The 13982-nt window shown below is 36.9% G+C and overlaps 1 non-coding gene across 1 annotated transcript; it reads right to left on the bottom strand.

The window, feature by feature from the left end:
- Nucleotides 1–12789: 12789 nt before the first annotated feature.
- LOC122229059 lies at nt 12790–12916 on the bottom strand. The gene has a single exon (XR_006206919.1). It is a non-coding gene; the product is annotated as a small nucleolar RNA SNORA23 (small nucleolar RNA).
- Nucleotides 12917–13982: the final 1066 nt, after the last annotated feature.

The raw sequence follows: 13982 nt of genomic DNA, 5'->3' as shown, positions 1-13982 counted from the left end.
AAGAACAAGACAAAACCGCAAAGAGCTAAATAAAACAGATAAGCAATCTACCTGATAAAAGTAATGGTCATAAAGATGTTCACAGAACTTGGGAGAAGATAAACTCATCTTCAACAAAGGGGTAGAAAATAAATAATACGTGCGCACACACACATGCATATACATGCGTACATACCAGAGCTGAAGAGTACAGTAACAGATGAAAAACACTAGAAGCAATCAACAGCAGAATAGAGGATACAGAAAACAAAATCATCTAAACTGAACAGTAAAAAAAAATCTTTATGATGCTAGGTTAAGGGACCTCTGTGACAACAACAAACATACCAACATTCACATTATAGGAGCCCCAGAAGGGAAAAGGGAGGACAGAAAACTTAATTTATTAATAGTAATCGAGAAAGAAACACATCCAGGTCCAGGAATCACAGAGAACCTCAAACAATATGAACCCAAAGAGGGTCACACCAAGACATAATAATAAAAATGTTAAAAGTTAAAGACTATCCGAAAAGCAACAAGAGAAAAGCAATTAATTATGTACAAGGAAATACCCATAAGTCTATCAGCGGAGTTTTCAGCAGAAACATTACAAGCCAGAAGAGAGTAGCATGATATATTCAAAGTACTGAAAGGGAAGGGCACCTGGCTTGTTCAGGTGGTAAAGCATGTAACTCGATCTTGGGGATGTGAGTTCAAGCCCCACATTGGACATAGAGCTTAAAGTGCTGAAAGAAAAAGTCTACAACCAAAAATACTCTACCAGGCAAAGTTATTCAGAATTGAGGCAATATAAAGAGTCAAAAGAGCTTAACACCACCAAAATGGCCTTCAAAGAAATATCAAAGGGTCTTTAAATGGAGAGAAAATACTATAAGACGAAAATTATATAAAAAAAAATTTCCCTAGTAAAAGCAAACCTATAGTAAAGGTAGATCACTTATAAACCTAGGATAAAGCTTAAAAGACAAAAGTAGTAAAATCCACTATATCTAAAACAGTTAAGAGACAAAGGATGTAAAATGTGTCAAATACATAAATCATGGGGGGGGGATGAGGAGTAAAAACAAAAAAAATGCACTTTTAAAATTTGTCCAATCTTAAACATCCATCAATTTTAAATAGACTGCTATATAGATAAAGTGCTATATATAAACGTCATGGTACCATAAGCTAAAAACCTTATATTATAAATAAGTAAATAAAAAGGAATCCAAGCATAAGAAAGTCATCAAATAACAAGACTGGGAAAGGAGGAGAAAAAACAGAGAACTACAAAAACAACCAGAAAACAGCAAAAATGGAAATAAGGACTTCTCAATAATGACTTTTTTAAATTTTAATTTTATTAATTTACATCCAAATTAGCATATAGTGCAACATTGATTTCAGGAGTAAATTCCTTAATGCCCCTTATCCATTTAGTCCATCTCCCCTCCCAGAACCCCTCCAGTAACCCTCTGTTCTCCATATTTAAGAGTCTCTTAGTTTTGTCCCCCTCCCTGTTTTTATATTATTTTTGCTTCCCTTCCCTTATATTCATCTGTTCTGTGTCTTAAAGTCCTCACTGACATAGTTGCAAATGGCAAGATTTCATTCTTTTTGATTGCCAAGTAATACTCCATTGTGTGTGTGTGTGTGTGTATACACCACATCTTCTTTATCCATTCATCCATCAATGGACATTTGGGCTCTTTCCATACTTTGGCTATTGTTGATAGTGCGGCTGTAAACATAGGGGTGCATGTGTCCCTTCAAAACAGCCCACCTATATCCTGTGGATAAATACCCAGTAGTTCAATTGCTGGGTCATAGGGTAGTTCTATTTTTAACTTTTTGAGGAATCTCCATACTGTTTGCCACAGTGGCTGCACCAGCTTGCATTCCCACCAGGAATGCAAAAGAGATCCTCTTTCTCTTCATCCTTGCCAACATCAGTTGTTGCCTGAGTTGTTAATGTTAGCCATTTGGTTTTGATTTGTATTTCCCTGATGAAGACTGATGTTGAGCATTTTTCATGTGTCAGTTGGCCATCTGGATGTCTTCTTTGGAGACGTGTCTATTCATGTCTTTTGCCCATTTCTTCACTGGATTATTTGTTTTTTGCGTGTTGAGTTTGATAAGTTCTTTATAGATTTTGGATACTAACCCTTTATCTTACATGTCATTTGCAAATATCTTCTCCCATTCTGTCAGTTGCCTTTTAATTTTGCTGATTGTTTCCTTCACTGTGCAGAAGCTTTTTTATTTTGATGAGGTCCCAGTAGTTCATTTTTGCTTTTGTTTCCCGTGCCTCTGGAGACATTTTGAGTAAGAAGTTGCTGCAGCCAAGATCAAAGAGGTTTTTGCCTGCTTTCTCCTCAAGGATTTTGATGGCTTCCTGTCTTACATTTAGGTCTTTCATCCATTTTGAGTTTATTTTTGTGTATGGTGTAAGAAGGTGGTCCAGGTTCATTCTTCTGCATGTCACTGTCCAGTTTTCCCAGCACCACTTGCTGAAGAGACTGTCTTTATTCCATTGGATATTCTTTCCTGCTTTGTCAAAGATGAGTTGGCCATATGTTTGTGTGTCCATTTCTGGGTTCTCTATTCTGTTCCATTGATCTGAGTGTCTGTTCTTGTGCCAGTAACCATACTGTCTTTATCATTACAGCTTTGTAGTATAGCTTGAAGTCTGGGATTGTGATGTGTCAATAATTACTTTAAATGTAAATGGACCAAATGCCCCAATCAAAAGACATTAGGAGACTGCATGGATAAAACAACAAGACCCATCAGAATGCCTGGGTGAATCAGTCAGTTAAGAGTTCAGTTCAGGTCATGATCTCACAGGCTTGTGAGTTCAAGCCCTGCATTGGGCTCTGTGCTGATAGTGTGGGGTGTGCTTGGGATTCTCTCTCACCCTCTCTGTCTTCCCTCCCCTGCTCTCTGTAAAAATATATATAAACTAGGGGCACCTGGGTGGCTCAGTTGGTTAAGTGTCTAAGTTGGCTCAAGTCATGATCTTGCGGTTCGTGGGTTCCAGCCCCACGTTGGGCTCTGCGCTGACAGCTCAGAGCCTGGAGCCTCTTCAGATTCTGTGTCTCCCTCTCTCCCTCTTCCCCTCCCCCCACTCGTGCTCTGTGTCTCTCAAAAATAAATGTTAAAAAATGTTTTTAAGAAATAAATAAACTAAACACAAAAACAAAACAAGAGCCGTCTATATGGCTTCAGACCTAATGACAGAACCCAAAAGTAAAGGGATGGAGAAAGACATTCCATGCAAATGAAAATAAACAAACAAACAAAAACCAGGAGAGCAATACTTACATCACATGAAGTAGACTTTAAAATAAAGCCTGTAAGACAACAAGGAAAGACATTACATAATGATAAAGGGGTCACTTCAACAAGATGACATAAACAACTATATGTATCTATGCACTCAACATTGAAGCACCTAAATCTATAAGACAAATATTAAGAGACATAAAGGGAGAAGTTGACAGTAACACAATAATAGTAGGGGACTTGGACAGCCCCCTCACATGAATGGATAGATCATCCAGACAGAAAAATCAATAAGAGTAGCTTTGAATGACAGATTAGACCAGATGGACTTTGCAGATATATACAGAACATTGAATTCAAAACAGCAGAATACATTCTTTTCAAGTGCATATGAAACATTCTCCAGGAGAGATCATGTTAGGCCACAAAATAAGACTCAGTAAATGTAAGAAGACTGAAATCACGTCAAGCATCTTTTCCAACCACAATATTATGAAAATAGAAGTCAATTAAAGGAAAAACTGGAAAGGGGCGCTTGGGTGACTTGGTTGAGTGTCTGACTCTTGGTTTTTCTGCTGACAGCACGGAGCCTGTTTGGGATTCTTTCTCTCTCTACCCCTCCTCTACTCAAGAGCATGCACTCTCTAAAAATAAAAGAAAATTGGAAAAAAGTCCTGTGGAGGCTAAAAATGCTACTAAACAACTAATGGGTCAATGAAGATATCAAAGATTAAATTTTAAAAAAGTGGAGACAGGGGTGCCTGGGTGGCTCAGTCAGTTAAGTGTCTGACTTCAGCTCAGGCCATGATCACAGTTGGTGAGTTCAAGCCTGCATCAGGCTCTGTGCTGATGGCTCAGAGCCTGGAGCCTGCTTGCAATTCTGTGTCTCATTCTCTGCCCCTCCCCCACTCATGCTCTGTCTCTGTCTCTCAAATAAATGTAAAAAAAAAAAATTAAAAATTGTGGAGACAAAATAAATATTCCAAAATATTTGGGACACAATAAATGCAGTTCTAAGAGGGAAGTTTATAGTGATAGAGACCTACCTCAAGAAACAAGAAAATTCTCTATCTAACCTTACCCCCAAAAGAACAGAAAATAAAACAAGCCCAAAGTTAGTGGAAGGAAGGAAATAATAAAGATCAATGTGGAAATAAATGAAATGGAGATGAAAAGGTCAATAAAAAAGATGAAACTAAGAGCTGGTTCCTGAAAAGAGAAATAAGACTTAAGAAACATTTAGATTTATCAAGAAAAAGGACTAAATCTGAAATGAAAGTTATAACCAACTCCACAGAAATAGAAAGGGTTATAAGAGACTACTACAAACAATTATATGCCAACAAATTGAACAACCTAGAAGAAATGGATCAATTCCTAGAAACATACAATCTTCCAAGGCTGAATCAGGAAAAAAAAGAAAATGAGAACAGGCCAATTACTAGGATATTGAATGAGCAATCAAAAATCTCCCAATAAGCAGAAGTCCAGGACCATACAGCTTCAGAGATGAATTCTACCAAATATTTTTAAAAAAATTTTTTTAATGTTTATTTATTTTTGATACAGAGAGAGACAGAGCATGAATGGGGGAGGGTCAGAGAGAGGGAGACACAGAATTTGAAACAGGCTCCAGGCTCTGAGCTGTCAGCACAGAGCTCAATGCGGGGCTCGAACTCACGGACCGCGAGATCATGACCTGAGCCGAAGTCGGCCGCTTAACGACTGAGCCACCCAGGCGCCCCAACTACCAAATATTTGAAAAAGGATTAATACCTATACTTCTCAAACTATTCCAAAAATTATAAGAGGAAGAAAGCTTCCATATAGATTCTATGAGCCCAGCATTACCATGATACCAAAAGCAATGAAAGGACAAAAAAGAAAATTATAGACCAATATTCTTGATAAACATAACTGCAACATTCTCAAAGTATTAACAACTTGGACTCAACAATAAATTAAAAGGATCATTCACCATGATCAAGTGGGATTTCTTCCAGGGATGCAAGGATGGTTTGACATATGGCAATCAGTCAGTATGACACACCACATTAACAAAATGAAGGCTAAAAATCATACAATTATCTCCATAGATGCAGAAAAAGCATTTGACAAAATTCAGCATCCATTCATGATAAAACATCTCAGCAAGGTGGGTATAGATGGGACATACTTAATATAATAGAGGCCATATATAAAAACCCGCAGCTAACGTCATACACAGTAGTGAAAAATTGAAAGATCAGGAAGAATATAAGGATGCCCACTCTCACCATGTTCATTCAACATAGTATTGGAAGTCCTAGTCACAACAATCAGACAAGAAAAATAAAAGGCCTCCAAATTGGTAAGAAGAAGTTAAACTATCACTATTTGCAGATAACATGATAATATATATAAAACTCTAAACACTCCACCAAAAACTACTAGAACTAATAAATGAATTCAGTAAAGTTGCAGGATACAAAATCAACAGAGAAATTGGTTGTGTTTCTATATACTAATAACTAGCAAAAAGAGAAATTATGAAAACAATCTCATTTACAATTGCATCAAAAATAATAAAATACATAGGAATAAATTTAACCAAGGAGGGGAAAGACATGTACCCTGAGATCTAATAGACACTGATGAAAGAAATGGAAGATGACCCAAATGGAAAAACAGCCTATGCTCATGGATTGGAGGAATTAATATTGTTAATATTAACCTACAGATTCAATGCGATCCCTATCAAATTACCAATAGCATTTTTCACAGGACTAAAACAAATAATCCTAAAATTTGTACAGAACCACAAAAGATCCCAAACAACCAAGAAAAAAAGAAAAAAGCTGAAGATGTTACATCCCCAGATTTCAAACTATACTACAAAGCAATACTAATCAAAACAGAGTGGAACTGGCCTCCAAACAGCACATAGATAAATGGCCCAGAGTAGAGACCCCAGAAACAAACCCACATTTATATGTTCAATTAATCTGCAACAAAAAAGGCAAGAATATACAATGCAAAAAATACATTATTTTCAACAAATGGTATCAGGAAAACTTGATGGCTACATGGAAAAGAATGAGAGACTACCACTTTTTCACACCATAAACAAAAAGAATCTCCAAATGGATTAAAGACCTGGGTTTGCAGTATAAAATGGCAATGTAGGAAGACCCTGAACTCATCTCCTCCATGGATACACCAAATCTATATGTATTTATAAGTAGTTCCTCCTGAATAAAAACTGAGAGCTGAATGAACAGCAGATAGAGAGACATCATAGAGAATGGCAAGAAAGATGGAGACTCAGTAACAAAGGAAACCCCCACCCCCAATGCTGCAAAAGGCAGTGAGGCGGGATAGTACCAAGGTACTAGGCAGATTCACCTTACGACGCCAAAAAAAAAAAAAAAAAAAAAAAAAAAAAAGCAAGCAATGGTTTAAAAGAGCAACTAGTATATAAAAAATCCAGCCATAGAAAGGCACCTGGGTGGCTCAGTCAGTTAAGCATCCAGCTTTGGCTTAGGTCATGATCTAGCAATTCGTGAGTATGAGCCCTGCATCAGGCTCTGTGGTCACAGCTCGGAGCCTGGAGCCTGCTTCTCATTCTGTGTCTCCCTCTCTCTCTGCCCCTCCCCTTCTCATTCTCGTTCTCTCTCTCTCTCTCTTTCTCTCTCTCTCTCTCTCTCTCTCGCTTTCTCTCAATAATAAATAAACAATAAAAGAATTTTTTTTTTGTTTTTAATGAGAATATGTTAAGGGATCTCTTGGACAATTTCAAAAGAACAAATATTCGTCTTATACGGGTCCTCGAAGAAGAAGAAGAAGAGAAAAAGAGACAGAAAAGTTACTTGAAGAAATAACTGAAAAGTTCCCTAAGCTGGGGAAGGAAATAGACATCCAGATCTAGGAATCACAGAGAGTTCCAAATAAGAATTTAAGGAGGTCCACACTACAACACATATTAAAATTTGAAGGTTGAAGATAATGAGAAAAATTCAAAAGTAATAAGAGAAGCACAAAATGTCATGTACAAGGGTAACTCCATAATGCTATCAGTTGATTTTTCAGCAGAAGGTGCAGGCCAGAAGGAAGTCGCATGATATATTCAAAGAGCTGAAATGAAAAAATCCACAATGAACACACTACCATATCGGGGAAGGTTATCATTCAGAATTGATGGAGAGATAGAGCTTACCAGACAAACAAAAGTTAGACCTCATCAACACTAAAGCCAGCCTTACAAGAAATGCTAAAGGGACTTCTTTAAGTGGAAAAGAAAAAAGCTATAATTAAAAGAAAATTATGAATTATAAGATATAAAATATGACAACATATATATATAAAATGTGGAGTAGAGAGCAAAAAAAGAGGTTCTTTCGGAATGTGTTAGAACTTAATTGACCATCAACTTAAAATAGACTGCTATATACTTAGGATGTTACAGATGAACCTCATGGTAATCACAAACCAAAAACCTATAATAGATACACAAAAAAATGAAGAGAAAGCCAAGCCAACCACTACAGAAAGTTATCAATCTTAAGGAAAGATCAAGAGAAGAAGAAAGGGACAGAATAGAACTATAAAAACAACTAGAAGACAATTAACAAAAAGGCAGTAAGTTCATATCAATAATTAATTGAAATGTACATGATCTAAATACTCCAATCAAAAGACACAGGGTGGCAGAATGGATTAAAGAGAAGACCTGGGGAGCCTGGGTGGCTCAGTCAGTTAACGTCTGACTTCAGGTCAGGTCATGATCTCATGGTTCGTGAGTTCGAGCCCCACGTTAGGCTCTGTGCTAATAGCTGAGAGCCTGGAGCCTGCTTCGGATTCCGTGTCTCCCTCTCTCTCTGTTCCTCCCCTGCTTGCTCTCTCTCTCTCTCTCTCTCTCTCTCTCTCAAAATAAATAAACTTAAAAAAAAAAGAGAGAGAGAAATATCCTATTAATTTGGGGATACTGGGTACAGACTGAAAGTGAAAAGATGAAAAAACATATTCCCAGCAAATGAAAGCAGAAAAAAAGCCAGGATAGGGTAGTTCCATCAGACAAAGACTATAATAAGAGACAAAGAAGGGCATTACTTAATGATAAAGGGGTCAATCCAAAAAGCCGATGTAACAATTGTATGTATCTAAACACCCTGAACATTGGAGCATCTAAATACATAAAGCAAATATTAAGAGACATAAAGGGAACACTTAACAGCAACATAGTAACAGTAGGGGACTTTAACACCCCAGTTACATCAATGGCTAGATTGTCCAGGCAGAAAACCAACATGGAAAGTGTCTTTGAATGATACATTAGACTGTTTAGACATCACAGATACAAACAATATTCCAACAAAAAACAACAGAATATGCATTCTCTTCAAAGGCACATGGGGAACATTCTCCAGGATAGATCACGTGTTAGGCTCAATAAATTGCAAAACGAGCCTCAATAAATGTCAAAAGAGAAATCATATGCATCTTTTCTGACCACAGCATTATGAAATTAGAAATCAATCACTAGAAAAAAAATGGTAAAAGAACAAATGTGTGAAGGCTAAATAATGTGCTACTAAACAACCAATGGACAATGAAGAAATCAAAGAGGAAATTTTAAAAAATACATGGAGACAAATGAAAATGAAAACACAATGGTCCAAAATCTTTAGGACACAGAGAAGGCACTTCTAAGTGGGAAACTTACAGCAATACATGCCTACTTCAAGAAACAAGAAAATCTCAAACAATCTAACCTTACACCTAAAGGAATAGAAAAGGAAGAACAAAGCCCAAGGTTAGTAGAAGAAATTAAAAAGGTAAAGGCAAAAGTAAATGATAGACTAAAACAAAACAATAGAAGAGATCATTAAAACTAAGCATTGATTCTTTGGGGAAAAAAACAACAAAACTGATAGATCTTTAGCCAGGCTCCTCAAAAAATAAAAGGACACAAATAAATAAAATCAGAAATGAAAGAGAAGTAACAAGAAATAGAAAGGATTATAAGAGAATACTACCAAAAATTATAGGCCAACAAATCGGACAACCTCAAAAAAATGGATAAACTTCTAGAAACATACAAACTTCCAAAACTGAATCAGAAAGAAATGAAAGTCTGAATAGGCCAATTACTAGTAATGAAATTGAATCAGTAATCAAAAAACTCCCAACAAAAGTCCAGGACCAAATGGATTCACAGGTGAATTCTACCAACCATTTAAAAAGTTAATACTAAACTCTTCTCAAACGATTCCAAAAACTACAAGAGGAAGGAAAGCTTCCAAATACATTCTACAAGGCCAGCCTTATTACCCTGATACCAAATCCAGACAAAGACACTAAAAAAAAGAGAAAACTCCAGGCCAATATCCCTAATGAATGTAAATGTAAAAATCCTTTTAAAAAATATTAGCAAACTGCATTCAACAGTACATTAATAGGAGGCTCCTGGCTGGCTCAGTTGGAAGAGCATAGGACTCTTGAGCTTGGGGTTGTGAGTTTGAGCCCTATGTTGGATGCAGAGATTACATAAAAATAAAATCTTAAACAACAGCAATACATTAATAGGATCATTCATCAAAATAGAGTGGGATTTATTCTGGGGATGCAAGGATGGCTTAATATTCACAAATCAATGTGATACACCACATCAACAAAATGAAAAATAAAAATCATATCATCTTGGGGGTGCCTAGGTGGCTCAGTCAGTTCAGCATCAGGCTCTTGGTTTTGGCCCAGGTCATGATCTCACAGTTTGTGGGATTGAGCCCTGTCCTGTGTCAGGCTCTGCACTGACAGCATGGAGCCTGCTTGAGATTCTCTCTCTCCCTCTTTCTCTGCCCCTACCCCACTTTCATGCATGCTCTCTCTCTCAAAATAAATAAATCAACATTAAAATCATATTATTTCAATAGATGCAGGAAAAGCATTTGACAAAATTCAACATCCATTTATGATACAAAACTTTCAACAAAGTGGATTTAGAGGAAACATACCTCAACATAATAAAGGCCATATATTGAAACCCCACAGCTACTGGGCACCTGGATGGCTCAATTGGTTAAGCATCTGACTCTTCCTTTCAGCTCATGTCATATTTCATGGTTCATAGTTCAAGCCCCACATCGGGATCTGTGCTGGCAGTGTGGAACCTGCTAAGGGATTCTCTCTCTCTCTCCATCTCTTTCTCTGCCCCTCCCCCACTTGCTCTCAAAATAAATAAATAAACTAACATCATACTCAGTGGTGAAAAACTAAGTTTTTCCTCTAAGATCAAGAACAAGGATGTTTACTCTTGCCACTATCATTCAACATAGTACTGGAAGTCCTAGCCACAGCAATCAGACAAGAAAAAAGAAATAAAAGGCATCCAAATTGGTAAAGAAGGAAAACTTCCACTGTTTGCAGAAGACATGATACTGTATCTAGAAAACCCTAAAGGATTTATGTAAATTACATCTAATAGTTTTTGGTACCAAGGTTAACATGCAGAAATTGCTTCTTTATTCATTTTGGTTATTTTCCTATACATTAATAACAAACTAGCAGAAGGAGAAATTAAGAAAACAATTCTATTTATAATTGCACCAAAAAGAATAAAATACATAAGAATTAACCAAGTAGGTGAAAAACTTTTACTCTGAAAACTATAAAACACTAATGAAAGAAATTGAAGATGACACAAAGAGAAAAATATTTCACGCTCAGGGAAGAATTAGTATTGTTAACATGTCCATACTACACAAAGCAATCTACATATTCAATGGAATCCCTATCAAAATACCAACAGCATTTTTCTTTTTTTTTTTAAGTCTATTTATTTTGAGAGAGAGAGAGAGAGAGAGAGAATGTGAGCAAGGGAGAGGCAGAGAGAGGGGAGAGAGAATGCCAAGAAGGCTCCAGACTGTCAGCGCACAGCCCAACGTGGGGCTCAAATGCACGAACTGTGAGATCATGACCTGAGCCGAAACCAAGAGTTGGACACTTAACTGCCTGAGCTACCCAGGCACCCCCACAACAGCATTTTTCATATTATTCAAACAATTAATACTAAAATTTATATGGAATAACAAAAGATCTTGAACTGCCAAAGCAATCTGGAGAAAAAATAGCAAAGCTGGATGTATCAAAATTCCAGATTTCAAGATATAATACAAAGCTGTAGTAATCAAAATGTATGGTACTGGCCCAAAAACAGACACATAGATCAAAGTAGAATAGAGAGCCCAGAAATAAACCCACACACAGATGGTCAATTCATTTATGATAAAGAGCCAAGAATATACAATGGGGAAAGGACAGTCTCTTCTATAAGTGTTGCTGGGAAAAATGGACAGCCACATACAAAAGAATTAAAACTAAACCACTATGTTATACCATGCACAAAAATAAACTACAAATGGATGAAAGTCTTAAATGTAAGACCTGATACCATAAAAATCTTAGGAAAAAAACATAGGCAGTATGTTCCTTGACATTGGTCTTAGTGAGCATTTATGGATCTGATACCAAAAGCAAAAGAAACAAAAGCAAATATAGATAAATGAGACTATATCAAATTAAGAAATTCTGGAAAGCAAAGGAAACCATCAACAAAATTAAAAGGCATTCTCATAGCAACATTTTTCTAGATAGGTCTCCAAAACCAAGGAAAATAAATGCAATAATAAACTACCAGGACTACAGCAAAATAAAAACTTATGCACAGAAAAAAAAATCAAAAGTCAATCTACTGAATGGGAGAAGATATTTGTAAATGATATGTCATAATATCCAAATCCAAGATATATAAAGAACTTATACAACTCTACCCCAAAAAGACAACCCAACTGAAAAACAGGCAGAGGACCTGAAGAGACATTTTCCTGAAAATGACATACAGATGGTCAACAGATACATGAAAAGGTGTTCAACATCACTAATCTTCAAAACCACAATGAGATATCACCTTACATCTGTCAAGATGGCTAAAATCCAAGACAAGAAATAACAAACACATTGGTGACAATGTGGGCGGAAAAAGGAACACTGGTGCACCCTTGGTGGGAATACAAACCAGTGCAACCACTGTGGAAAACGGTATGGAAATTCCTTAAAAAATGAAGAATACAAAGACCTTATGATCCAGTAATTTCACTATGGGATATTTACCCAAAGAAAATTAAAACACTAATTCAAAAAGATACACGTACCTTTGGGGCACCTGGGTGGGTCTGTTGGCTGAGTGTCCAACTCTTGATTCTGGCTCAGGTCATGATCCCAGGGTCATCGGATTGAGCCCCATGTCAGGCTCCACACTAAGCAAGGAGCCTACTTAAGATGGTTTCTCTCTCTCTCTCTCTGTACCCCCCCCCACCCACCGCCACTCTACCCTGCTCATGCTGTCTCTAAAACAACAACAACAACAACAACAACAACAACAACAATAAACAGTGCACCCCTATTCACTTCAGCATTGTTTACAATAGCCAAGTTACGGAAGCAACCTAAGTGTCCATTGATACATGAATGGATAAAGATGTGGTATGTGTGTATATATATATACATATACATCTTTATCCATTCATATGTGTGTGTGTGTGTGTGTGTGTGTAAAATACACACACACACACACACACACACACACACACACACACACACACACACTGGAAGATTACCCATAAAAGGAATGATATCTTGCCATTTATGACAATACCCAGAGGGTATTATGCTGAACAAAATAAATCAGACTAAGACAAATACCATATGGTTTCACTTACATGTGAAATCTAAAAAACAAATGAACAAAAAAAGCAGAAACAGAACCATAAATACAGACAAAAAACTGGTGGTTGCAAGAGACAAAGAGTTGAGGGATGGACAAAATAGGTAAAGTGGCTTAAGAGATACAAACTTCCAGTTATAAAATGAGTGAGTCAGGGCACCTGGGTGTCTCAGTCAGTTAAGCATCCAACTCTTGACTTTGGTTCAGGTCATGATCTCATGGTTCATGGGTTCAAGTCCCACATCAGGCTCTTTGCTGACAAGACAGAGCCTGCTTGGGATTACTGTCTCCCTCTCTCTCTGCCCCTTCCCCACTTGCTCTCCATCTCTCCTTCAAAATAAATAAAAGTAAACTTAAAAAAAAATGAATAAGTCATTGGGATGTAATGAATACCATAGAAAAAACAGTAATATTGCAATGACTTTCTATGCTGATAGATGATAACTACATATATAATGGTGAACATTTCGTATAAATGTCAAATCGATATGTGGTACACCTGAAACTCATATAATAGTATATGTCTATTATACCTCAGTTTATTTTTTATTTATTTATTTTTTTTTTTAAATTTTTTTTTAACATTTATTTATTTTTGAGACAGAGAGACAGAGCATGAATAGGGGAGGGGCAGAGAGAGAGGGAGACACAGAATCTGAAACAGGCTCCAGGCTCTGAGCGGTCAGCACAGAGCCTGATGCGGGGCTCGAACCCACGGACCGTGAGATCATGACCTGAGCGGAAGTCGGACACTTAACCGACCGAGCCACCCAGGCACCCCTATACCTCAGTTTAAAAAAAATAATCCAGAAAATAAGAAGTGTTGGTAAGGTTGTAGACAAATTGATACACTTGTACACTCTTAATGGGCATGTAAAATGGTGTCTCCACTACTAAAAAAAATAGAGTGATTTAAAAGAAAATAATAGAATTACCATATTATCCAGGAATT

This window comes from Panthera leo, chromosome C1 (assembly GCF_018350215.1).
Source record: "Panthera leo isolate Ple1 chromosome C1, P.leo_Ple1_pat1.1, whole genome shotgun sequence".
Taxonomy (NCBI): domain Eukaryota; kingdom Metazoa; phylum Chordata; class Mammalia; order Carnivora; family Felidae; genus Panthera; species Panthera leo.
This window is presented reverse-complemented; position numbering and strand designations above follow the sequence as displayed.